This window comes from Candoia aspera, chromosome 2 (assembly GCF_035149785.1).
Source record: "Candoia aspera isolate rCanAsp1 chromosome 2, rCanAsp1.hap2, whole genome shotgun sequence".
NCBI lineage: Eukaryota > Metazoa > Chordata > Lepidosauria > Squamata > Boidae > Candoia > Candoia aspera.
The window spans coordinates 195131995-195144946 of NC_086154.1; the positions used below are offsets into that span (position 1 = coordinate 195131995).

Below are 12952 nucleotides of genomic sequence, written 5' to 3' on the forward strand. Positions count from 1 at the left end.
GGGTATGATTAGAGCTATCAAGGGTAAACAATGATTCATACCATGTGCTGAACTGGATATTTTGCCTTAGTATATTATCTGAACTCAACCATTTATGTGTTGTCAACAGAAGCAGACCACTCCATCACTCAGACTGTATTCAAACACACTAAGTCAAAACATAATTTGCTTGTATCTGATGTGTCACAATGGACATCCAAATCTTTTGCCCACAAGGTTATGGAGGTATGAGATTACCCCAGATCTTCAGACACATTAGCTATGTTTGCTAGAACCACCATGTTATAAAGCAAAGTCAGCAAGTATGTGCATGGAAATCTGAAATGTGTGACACCCGGGAGATCCAAAATCCAGAGTTTGTTATCTACAAATGCATGCTCATTAACCTTACATTTTATTTAGCATGTTCTGCCTATACAGTCAGCTTACCACAAAAGTAATGGATAACTCAAGCTATTATTTGCTTTCTTGATGAGATTACACTGCAGTCACTCAACGTCAACCAAAACTTATATTTTTCTTTACTCTTTAGCTGCTATCCAGTAGTCACCTGGATTCTTGCAATCCAAATTCGGTTGCCTTCAGATAGCCATTTACAGGTTGAACCAGTCTTCGGAGTGAGTATCCAGTCTTGGAAGTCACACCTGTCCCACAAACTTGGCCAATCCTGTTCCCAATATAATTTCAACTGCGATCTGTGCTGAGCCAAGCGAAAGCTGCACAATGACGAAGCCCCGAGTGTTACCACTGACTGGACTTCCTTGCATCTTAGTTTTGCTTTGAACCGGTATTTCCTGTCCCAGAGTCAGGATCGCTGAATGGGAGAGAACCGGGGGGGGGGGCAGTGGGCTTACCGCCGGCCAGCTCGAAATGCTGGAAGCTCCTCCTTTGAAGGCTGGGGGATCAACAGACCGCGTTTTAGTTACATTTTCCCGTCACGGTTCAGAGGCTGTCTTTGCGCTACGTTGAACAGCGGGGCATTTGCTGGGACACACGCGGCTGCACTTCCGTGGGCCGTGCGAACTCAGAAAACTCGACCGAGAAGAGTATGGCTAAAACGCTCAGGGAAGCGAACAAAGCCAACGGCTAAAATAGGGTCAGCTAGTTTGTGGTTGTGTGTGTGTTGCAGGGTGGGTCGAAGTCTCTGAAAAGGCGACCAAGCAGGACTCAAGACGGTTAAGTTAGCACACCTGCTTGGCGGTGTAGTTAGGTAACCGTAGCCTCTGGGCTTTGTAGTCCTATTTCGACGCCTCCCCCTTGTAATACAAAACCCTTTGCTGGGGTTGAGGGTGCCTCCTGCGGATTTTGTTGCCGGAGCCCCAACTTCTACTCTGGAGTCCTGCTCGAACGGCGCCGCCTCAATATCCAATCATGTCCCTGGATCCGGGCAGTCCCCTCCTCTCCTCTCCTCTCCCTTTCCTTTTATTGTTTGGTTTGCCTTGATCTTCACTTGGAGATGGGAATGGCAATTGCGTTTGGGTCGTACAGCTGCGCGCGCGCCGGGAGGCAGCGGCGTTTCCTTCTCCAGGCAGGTGCCTCCCAGACAACTCCGGCTGGTGCCCGAGGCCTCATCCTTCCCTTTCGGGAGGGAGGCGAGCGGCGTAAGCGTGCTTACCTGCCTGCCGCAACTGAGCAGCCGCGCCCTGGAGAAAACACGCCTCCGAGGTTCGTTTCCCTTCCTCCTCTTGAAACAGGAAATCGCCTGACTCAGGAAAGGAAAGACTCCAGAATAGTGACTACCCTCCCTTCTCCCAGGCAGCTTCCACCTCAGACGAGAATTGAGAGGCGCGGTTTCTGCTTGGGTCGCTATTCTATCTCTCTTGGTGCGGTTACACGTTCCAGCGTCGCCTTCCAAGTGCCGGGCAATTTTCCAAACGAATAATTTTCCACTTCAGGTAACTATTTTTTCTCTTACCTGTCGGGACTGTGGGCGTATGCTCCGTTTTTTTAATTGCCATTTTCATCTCCACCGCCCGCTCCTCTTAATCAAATTTTTAGACTCGGCGAAGAGCGCGCGCGCGCGAGGTGCGAAAAATTCAGGGCTCGTATTCTAAGCTCTTTCTGCCGTCCAGGCGAGCGCGAGGGGGTCGAACTGCAGCGCAGTTACGTAATTTTAGAGTCCGGATTGACACGCCCAACGCGTCCCTCTCCCCCCGCGTAGTATTCCCGCACCTACTTCAAAAGGTGACAAGCAACTCTAGTGGGGGGAGGGTATGAATCGCTCCTATCCTCGAGGTCGGGACTCGCAACTCCCAACTGTGAGGGCTGATAAAGCGTGAATCCGGTTAGATGGAAGTTGGTCGTTTTTCTCGAGATGACCTTTCCGGGCTTGTTTGCGATGGGATGTTTTGTCTGTTTGCACCTGGAGTTCAGCCTTGAGGGGGAGCGGGGGACGAATCGGAGATAGAGTTCCGACTGAGATTTTTTTCGGCTTGGAAACGTCTGGTCCTGTAAATGCAAAATAACACTGTCCTGACTGTGATAAATCCTAGGAAGGAGTTAAATATGAATCCCGCGCTGGAATTTATACCCTCAGCGATCGATCTTTCTGCCGCTTTCCTCTGTTTGTGTTTGATTTGGGGATGGTGTTTTCCCTCCGCCTGTACTTTCAGGCTGGCTGGTTGGGGTGGTGGACTCGGTATCTTTCAGGCGGGAGGGGCGCTGTTTCCTCATTCACTACGGAGTCTTACCTAGGTAGGGAGAGAAAAGTTTCATTTGCAGATCCAGGTTTCTTTAACAGGTCTAGGGCCTGTATATTTCTGTTTCCAACTGAAGTGCTTTTAGGAAGGAAGGTGATACTCTGTAGGCGCTGGCGTTGGCTCTTTGGTGAATCACCGTTTGTTTGGAGGAGGGTTAAAGTTGAAGAGACTCATGGGAACTTTTGTTATCCTGAGGAAATTCTATGCAGGAAAAAAATATCTCTGAATTCCAGCCATGCTTGAAATGACACATCAATACCACAATCAGTACTTCAAAATTCCTGGGTTTGAGAGAGATCATTTCCTGTATTTCTTAGAGGCTGTTAGAATAAAGCTCCAGTATGTTTCACAAAGAAAATAAAACACCCTACTTGGTTGCAAGTTGGTATATTCATGTTGTTCTCTTGTATCATCTTTGCCTCACTGCCTCTACACTTCTTAAACATCCTAGTTTTTCCTTTTTTTTAAAGCAAATTTAGTCTGTATAAAGGGTAGGGCAAATTCTTTCCAGATATCATTAATTAAACTGGCAGTTTAAAAAAATGGCAACATTTTTGATACCTTGCTCTTCAAAAACTTTCTAGGGAAGCCTATGCAATCTAATATAGCAGTTATTGTGATAATAGTACTTTAAGCCTGAATAATGTAATCCAAAGGGTTCCAACATAAGGAACATGTTGTCAGACCTTAATAACATGACATGTGTCAAACCCCAAACAATACTTTATTAGAATACTGTAATGTAATTATTCCAGCAAATTGTATAGATGGCATTCAGGCTAAATTGGTTACTGGTCATTATGTTTCACTTCTATCCCATTAATCTGAATAGGACTTAATTATGATAATTAATTATTAATTATCATCTTATTGATTGGTGCTTCTCTGGAGAAACTTCATCTGAGTGCTACACTATAAGAACAAAAATAATAAATTCAGAATTTGGATAATAATGACATTGCAAACAATTTAAACAGATGGCAGTGTCATGAGTTCTCAGGATGGATCAAACAAGATACAGCACACAAAAGCTGCCTTGTGCACTAGGTCAATTTTTTTTCTTTTTTTGTAGCACCCAAAAACGTTTAGTTTCTCTGTAAGATTGACTCTTTCTGCCAGATAATTATGCAATCAGCCTTCAGCTAAGGCATACAAACAGAGCTTCCGCTCCCCCCCCCACTTGTATTTCAGAGCAATGTACAATAATGAATTGCTATAGGAACAGATAGTTAATCTTGGAATGCTAGAACAATCCTTTACCTACAATAGTATTGTTGGTGCTGATGTGACAATGCTTATCCTAAACTGTAGCTAGGAAAGTTGCTAGTGTATTACAAAGTTTGCAGTCAAAGACTTCAGTTAAAACCGGCATCGTCTCATGGCTTATGCGGTCTTGATCTTTTCTTTGGTGCCTTTGGATCTTCTGCATCTGCTGGGTAGACAGATTCCATATCATGCCATCCTCCTTGTGTAAGTGATTTCTATGCTGTATCCTGTTTAGTGATCTTGGATTACCCTGGAACTGCATTTCTTTAGCGACCCAAAACTGCTGAAATCCATATTTGCTTGCTACCCATTTTCCTTCTCCTCCTTCTCCCACTTTGAGTCCAACTTTTACTATGTCAATCCCACTAGGTAAACCAGACCAGGAAATCAACTCCACAGGTAAGCTAAAACTACTTGTATTCAGGTTGGCTATAATAACAGAATCTTGCAAATCTGATTGTTCTGGACCTCTTCCTCCTTTTTATAGTTCAGTGAATTATGTCTGCCTGAGCTGCTTCTGAATGTTATATCATTCTGGACTTAAAATATGCTTTAGCCCCTATTGCCTAGGCAACTGATCCTGCATATCTCCATCAAGGTCATCTCCCTTACTCTCTACACACTAATAACCTCCTGCCAGTTTCTTTCTTGTGTTCGTTGGACAGCCATATACATTTCTTAAATAAAATAAATAAAATAAAAATAAGATGGTAGATCTGACAGTGCAGTTTACATACATAGCGAGTAGAGAAGCCAATGCTCAAGGCCATTATCACTTTATTAATGGTCCTACCCTGTATCTTTTGTTTTGTTCTGATCTGGGAGAAAGCTTTGCAATAGAATACATTTAGTGGCTCTCATGTTACCCTTCATGTTGGTTAATTGTGTACAGACTTTGTAGTTAATTCCCAAATGTGCTGAACTTTACTGAACTTTCAGCTTTTTAAGGATAGTCAGAATAAGTACACAGGCAAAAGGATCTTAACAGGTCTTTTTCTCAGCCTTAAATGGGATGTGAGTTAAAAACTCAGAGCTGCCCTGTTACAGAATAGTATTAAAAAATATACTGCAAGACAGCATTTTATTTTGTTTGGTTTTAGGCATGGATCTTGTTCAGCTAGTTAATTTGGGGTTACATTTCTAATTTATTTTGAAGAATCCCATTTCATAGTATTTTCTCATAGTTTCTAACCCTGTCCTAATATCTCAACAGGGTTAGTGATGGAGTATACCTACTGTAATCAGAAATGGATTTGTTTCTACTTCCAACCTTCCAAGGATAGGGAGAATATATTAATCTTGTGTCTCTAAGACTATACTATGGTTTAATGCTACATATGGACATAGATCCAAATGACAATATTGGATTAGCCAGAAAAACTCGACAATTTTGGCTTGGAAGCTATTTATGAGGAGACCTACTATAACTCTGCAAGTGGAGGCAAAATAGAGTACAAATTTCACTGCTTCTGACACTTCTATGATTGCATCCTGCTAACCATGGAATATGATTATATGCTGTCTAAAAGGAGTCAGTGCAGTCTCTTATTGTGCAAAATTAGTTTGCTGTAAGCCCAAGAGGGATCAAGGAACACTGATGCTAAAGGTGGCTGTAGAACAAGGAGTAATTTTAATAAGATTAATGGGATTACATGCTTGTGCATGGGATTGTATTCAAGTAATCCATAATTCTTCAGAAGTTGAACCGCATGGATTGTTTCACACAAAGAATATTGTAAAATAAAATTAAAATAGTATTTTAGCTTTTTTTTTTTTTTGCTACATGGGTCTTTTTTTTCAGACCTTCTCTGGAGGTCTTCAGACAGAGCCTGGATGGTCAACCCTTAGAGATGCTCTCGCTCAGGGTTTGTCAAACTATGTTCTACAGAACTCTTGGGATCTGCAAGAAGTTTATGGGGTTCCACAAGAGACTAAGGGGGAAGGAGGAAATTCACTCAATGTGTAGCCAATTTTCTATCAGTAGATCTTTGCCTTTTGATGAGGGTTCAGGGATTTTTTTTTTAACTAACAGATTCTGCTGTCTGAAAAAGTTTGAAAACCCTTGCTCTACAAATCCTACACTGAGCAAAGGGTGGAACTAGACAGCCTCTAAGATCCCTTCCAATTCCATCATTCTACATCCATATCAAACTATGTGGAATATTATGTGAAGGTGAATTTCTCCTCAAGCCAAAACAGCAGTTCATTTTCTTCCAAAATAGTGATATATTAGATACTGCTAATCAGGAGAAAATATATCTCTATGGATTGGAGAAACTCACTGAAAAATTTTGGAAGATGCTACATATACAGAAAAGTGAAATTTGATCCATCCTGCATGTTTTTTCTAAACTTGTGAAGTAAACTTCAGGTTCATGTGCCTTTACCAGAAACAGAATTCATAATCTGAAGAGGAGAATATATACGAACTAAATGGTAGTCATGAAAGGATGCGCACAGATGGGACTTACTCATGAGAAAATGCATGTAAGAGCTCAATTTATACCAAGGTTCCCTTTACTCAAACCTTTGCCTCCAGGTCTGTATTCAAATCCATACAAAAACAGAGGCTTTTTTGTTCTAATGTGGTCAATGGACCTATGTGTGAACCCCACTGAAGTCCCAAAAATGTTGGTGGTATTGATTTCCAAATAACTGTTCTTGAGAGGTAACCGTGAAGGTTGTTGAGATTTCTGAGAGGTTAATCAATGATTTGTTTGGAAAAATAATACTGTGAATGCTTTTTCTGTTCAAAAGCCATATATGGGATTTCCTGAAGTTCTAATGGCTGAACTCTGATCAGACAAATGAAACCAGAACTAGAAATACCTGTCTGATCATCTGGGTTAACAACTTTTTTTATTAGAAGCTGTAAATTTTTTGCATGCTGTTTGGTACTATACTCTTGCCCCAAATCTGGGAGTGCTCATAGTAAAAGCAAAATAAATGAATAGGTTTAGAAAACTGATGAAACTTTCGTACTAGATGAGCAGTAGTTAAATGGACTGGAAAATGGGGGAAAGAGACACATTGAGATACAGTATAGAATACTGTAATGACTAGAGGCATCCTCCAAATATTTTGGATTGGAGCTCCAATAGTCTGTAGCTGTTAGTTATGCTGACTAGATGTGATGGAAATTGAAATCCGAAGCATCTAAAGGCAATCAATTTGCCTTCCCTTGAGTAAAATACAGGTAGTCCTTGACTTACAACCATTTGTTTAATGATGGTTCAAAGTTATGATGGCCTCGGGAAAAGGGCTTTACGACCTGTACTCACACTTACGACTGTAGTACCACCCCCATGGTCACGTGATTGCAATTTGGGTGCTTGGCAATTGGCTCACATTTGCGACAGTTTGCAGCGTCCTGCAGTCGTGTTCTGGCTAGACTCAGACAACCAGTAGAATTCAATTAAAAATCTTTATTTACAAGCAAACTATTTACAGTAGCAATGTCCTTTATTAAACGTTAGTTCAAACCCAAGCAGGCAGTGGTGGAGCACTGGGCAAAACGATGTTGCCAGGATCAGCTGGGAACTGCAGCAAGGCGACTGGACTGGACTTGGCCAACAATGGCAGCAAGGCTACTGGATAGGACTCGACTGGAGACAGTGGCAAGACAGCTGGAGATCGCAGCAAGACGGCAAGGCAAAACTCGGTTAAGGATTGCAATGAGGCGGCAAGACTTGGCTCGACTGGACTCCACGGCAGGGCAGCAAGACTCGGCTGGGCTTCTGGGGAAGGCAGCAAGACTCGGCTGGGCTGGGCTGGGCTCCTGGGCAAGGCGGCAGGACTCGACTCGGCTGGGCTCCTGGGCAAGGCGGTGAGACAGGACGCGATAGGGCTTCAATGCGAGGCAGCAAGGTAGAATTTGGAAGACTGGGAAGGCTCTGGTTCCGTAGTGGCTACAGGGCAAAGCTTGGAGGATGATTATGGCTTGTCTCCAAAAGAAGCTGTTAGCTCAGTGGAACATTTGTCTCCGGCAACCCGATCCACATGCTGACTCCTTTTTATCCGGTTCTTTTTGTGCCGTTCCCCTTCTGGAACCAATCGGGCTTCTTTCTGTTTGGTGCACTGTTCTGCTCGCCTTTCCCTCACGCTGATTGGTGGTTTTAAACTGGGCTCCTGTTTTCCTCCAATCAGCTGCTCGGGACTTTCCCACTCTGCTGATTCACCCTGAGTTTTGGTTTCCTCGTTTTGCTCAGCATAAGTTTCAGTTTCTCCCACCTCAACCTCAGAGTCAGACTCAAACCTTACAAGTCATGTGATTGCAATTTGCAACTTTTTTGCTGGTTTATGGCAAAAAGCATCCATTGGGGAAGCTGGATTCGCTTAACGATCATGGTGATTTGCTTAATGACTATCGTAAAATGGTCATAAAATCGGGTCTGGTCACGAGGTGACTCGACTTAGAACTGCAATGACTTATTGGAAATTCCAGTCCCAGTTGTGGTTGTAAGTCGAGGACTGCCTGTAGTATTGATAAAACTTGGTTGAGGTTCCCCACAGCCATGAAACTCTTATGCCTTATGTGGTCTCTGTACCCCTATCCTATTTCTCTGAAATCTTCTGAGAGTTAAATGTTATGAAAAGAACTGATCTGGTCTATGAAATAATAGCAGGTTAAACATTGAATAACTAGCTTATTCCTTAAAAAGAAAACCTATGCACAAATATCTTTATTGTGTTATCTATTGTACTTTTGTTTTTAATTTGCTAAATTGTTTTGCACAGATGTTTGAAAGTTATGTTTGTGAATTTAGATGGCACTTTCACTATTTCAGAACTGTTCCTCCCTTTCACTATGTGTACTTGCACAACATATTTATGTCCTGATATAATCACAGTGATACACTTCAGAGTTCAGAGAACTTCTGCTTCATTTTAATGGCCTCTCCTTGAAGCTTTCGGCTTTTGTAACGTATCACACACACACACACACAAATGTACCTCTCCCCAAACCCCCACCCTTCAGTTGCACTCATGAAAACACAGGTACCAATGGCTGCTGGTGCATAGTCACTTTTGCATTTCTTGTGGTTCTGTGAATAATGCTTTGTACCAAAAAGCTGCACTCTAAGCCCTTCAGAATTGTTAGGAGAGATTTAGCAGATGTCTAATGAGGATTTTAAACTGACGATGGAAGGTTGCTTCAAAATGCTTTGACTTTTGTTCATTCTTTAAGCCCCTGGCTGAGTAAATATAAGAGTAATTAATTCTACAGCAAACATAAATAACTTCAGCAGTAGAATACACAGTGAATACATAACCTATCATGTAGGACTGCTTGGAGATCGGCTTTTCCTTTTGTTAGGCTTCTAAAGATTTCTGTGGGCTATGCTGGTCATTTCTGGCCTGGCCTAAAACCAGGAGTTAATGGGGGGCAAGTGCAACTGTGCATGTGCCAAATGTTCTCCTTGATTTATAAACATTTTCCTGCCAAACCCACCATAGGCAATCTATTGCTGCAAAAGAGCATTTGCTGAGATAGCTTGCTTAGTTCTGAGCACATCTCTTTTGCTTACACATCTCTTCCATATTCATTACTGTAAATGTATATTTAATGTACCATTTCCTTCCTCCCTTAGCTTGGCTCATAAAGTACGGAATGTCATGGAAAGTGTAGTGAATGAATCTTCAGCAGCTCTTAACTTCATTTGAAAGATGAAATCACCTGCTTCTCCTTTAGTGCTTGGAAGATTATAAACCTTGGAGGTTTAGCTGAGGATTAGTAAATTGGAGAGTGTCTATTATCAGACCAGGCTTAGGACCATGATTGTCTCTTGCTTCATTTCCATTAGTGCTTTATTCAGAGATCACTGGGATTACATAACTGTGACGTTTTCAGAGAATCTGTCAGGAATGTTTTTACTCTTTTTCCAAATGTTGCTATGTCTCCGGCTTGAAACATGTGTAATCTATTTTGAAGAACATTGCTGTGGGTTAGTCAGTTTGCTTAGACAAGATGATTTCTGATGCAGCAGCCAAATACAGGTTGTAGCTTAATTCAACACTGCATTAAAAGAGACAGGATGAAGTATAAGAAGTACATAGCTATTCTTGAAGCTGCAGTCGGGATCACTCCTCTTAATAAGAGAGAACTGCTACCTGTGGTTCGACATGCAAACCTCTGGCAGCAACCCGGGTGAGTTCTAGGTTGGGTGAATGTGTCATTGCAAAGATAAATATTTACTCTGAATCTGTGTGCAGATTTGCACCATGCATTATGTGCAAATGGGGGAGAAATAATTTAAGTAGCTGCAGAAGCAAAATATATTTCCTCAATGGCATGTACGTAATGCTCTTGCCTGGCATATTGTTTGCTGAGATCAGCCAAGGCATGGTGGGTTATAGCATTTAAACCTCTGGATAAACGTGTGGGATGAAAATGATACAGTGAAACCATTGCAGACTCATTGGAGTGGCAAATCAAGAGGAGAATGCAATGGATTGTGCCTGGATGGCATTTCTGCTCTCATAAATTCAGGGATGGTATACACCCAGGCAGAACAGACACGCCAAATTTTCTTGGGGAAAAAAGTTTTTTATTGCAGAAGTGAATTGTGTTTATATTACGAAAGAAAAGTTAGCTATTCCTTTCTTATTTAAAATAAACCTCTATGGGATATCTTCTAAATCTGTTCTACTGTATATTCCTGATTTAGTTTTATGCTAGCCTCTGTTGCTATCCTTCTACTTTATGTTAATGTCTATTATCCTGTAGTTTTATCTAAGTTGTAAACGCTTGCATTTTGTTCTTACGTACATACTTCCTACTTTTAGCTTTCTAATATTCTTTCCTTAAGACTTGACTTTCTTTCAGCTATAATCTCTATACAGTAATCTATTCCAGAGTCTCAGCATTATTTGTTTATTCAATTTGTATAGCCGCCCATCTAAAACCAGTGACTCTGGGTGGCGAACAATTATTGATCCTGAACCTAGTCCCTGACATCACCAACCCCCTCTCCCTTGGTTACCTTGTGCTGAAGTTGGTCTCCGTTGCCAGCTAGTTCTGCTTGGCTGGACTATTTCTGGTGGGACTGTTTTGGATGTTGTGTCTTCTAGACCTTGCAAGGCCTTTTCCTTGACTCATTGCTCCTGCTAGGGGTTCAGTGATCCTCTGCCCAGGCTGCCACTTGCACCCTTTGACTGGCTTCTGTACCTCCTACCTGTCTCTTCTGAGGCTTCAGATAATCTGAAGCCCTTTTTTGCTGAATTGTTTTTCACTTGTGTTCGCTTGCCCTGCATTCCAGCTGTGTGGTCACTCTGGGCTCTGTTGTTGCATGCCGTTGACTCAAGCTACTCCCAGCTCTCCTGCCAATTCTTCCTTTTGGCCTGGCTGCTTATTCTACTTGCCAGCCCTGGGCTGCTCTACTACCTTAAGTGCCCTGCTTTCTAATGCTTTCCTTCTTCCAGAGCCATATTTACTTCTATCAGCTTAGTTGATGTTCCATTGGGCACCTTACAGCTTTGTGTCACCACCCCAGGCTCTTCACCTGTCACCACTGCTACCATAATCCTTGCCTTTACTGAAACCACCGTAGTTCTCCTGCTGGCTTCTCTCCTTCTGTGCTGTTGCTGTCATTTCGCCTTGGAACCCCTGGCACCATTCTTTTTGTTTTTGTTGTGGGCTTGGAGCATCCCGAGAGTGTTTCTAGATATCTTCTGACTTCTTAATTGTTTCTTCTTTCACTCTTGTCTTTCCTAATTATTTTTGAACTCCTTAGCTATCCTCTTTCTTCCTAACCCTTCTGGGACACAAGTTTCTCAAGCCTCTTCCATCCCACTGAGTTCACCAGCCCTCTTTTTAAAGGACTTGCTTTTTTGACTAGTAAGAACTTTTAACCAGTGAAACGTTTAACCTGCTCCTTGTGAGAAGAAGGATACAGTCATTTGCATTGACCTGAATCTGCCCACTCGTACTTCATACTGTATGTGAAAGGAGCCGCCCAGAGTTGTATGTGAGATGGGCAGTCTACACATTTATTAAATAAATAAATAAACTTCAGTTACTAAATTTTAAACAGATTTTCATGATGGTTCTGACCCTTCTGAAAAATCTTTCATTTTTTTAAGCTGACAAATGTTTTCTGTGAAAAGGGCTTAGAATAAAATGCTTACATGCTCTGGAATTATATCCAAATAGACATCCATGTGCACCAGAAGTTATGTATAGATTTACATCCAACACTCCCTCTAGAAGCTCTGGGCAGACTACATAATACTTCCTCCTCCAATTTTATTCCCATAGGGTATGAGGTAGGTTGAGGTGAGAATCAGGGACTAACTGAATGTGGCTTCATATCCACATGGAAAGCAAACAGTCCTTTGCTCAATTGGTAGATGCTGTCACTGGGGTGTTCTATTGTGCCAGGTCCCAACTGCCTCCTGTCACAAGAGTAAGGTTTTGTGCAAACAAACAAAAGATGTTATTGATTGATGCCATTAGGTAATGCCCACAGTGATTGGTCCAGAGTCACCCAGTTAGTTTTCATCCCTGAGCGTGCCCTTGAATCTGGAGCTCTGGTCTTAATCTGACACTCTAAATTGCTACACTGCCCTGGTGCATGTACAGGGGTCATGTATGTTTCTTTTAGCATTTCTCTGTCTACAGTGCAAGCAAAGAAAGTCCCATTGTTTCCCAGTCTTAAGTTACATGCAGTATAAAAGGGTTTTGCACTGAAGACAAAACAAATGCACATGTTCTCTAGTTGGCAGTTTAGTATCACTGTACTGGTAATGGATTGATGGTATGCTTCTGTCAACTGAGGAGAGAATGTAATCCACCATAAGAATCTTATAGCTTGAAGATGGGGTTTATCTTTCTTAAAATCCAGTATGTTGATCACTGCTGTGATCTGACAATCAGGCTGGTCAAACTACACCTTAGTATTGGCTATACTATTGATTGCCAAGAGAAAATGAAAATATGTGTCCTCGTGCTGCCTTGCATTGTAGAATTATTCAAACAGTGTGTGGTT

At 42.0% G+C, this 12952-nt stretch overlaps 1 protein-coding gene across 1 annotated transcript in view; it reads left to right on the top strand.

Moving 5' to 3' along the window:
• The first annotated feature begins 1494 nt into the window (after positions 1 to 1494).
• The window catches only part of TJP2 (tight junction protein 2), a 92479-nt gene continuing 81021 nt past the window's right edge, over positions 1495 to 12952 (top strand). Inside the window, exon 1 of the mRNA XM_063295116.1 lies at positions 1495 to 1895. The gene's annotated coding sequence lies outside the window, so the exon portion shown is untranslated. The remainder of the gene's footprint in view (positions 1896 to 12952) is intronic.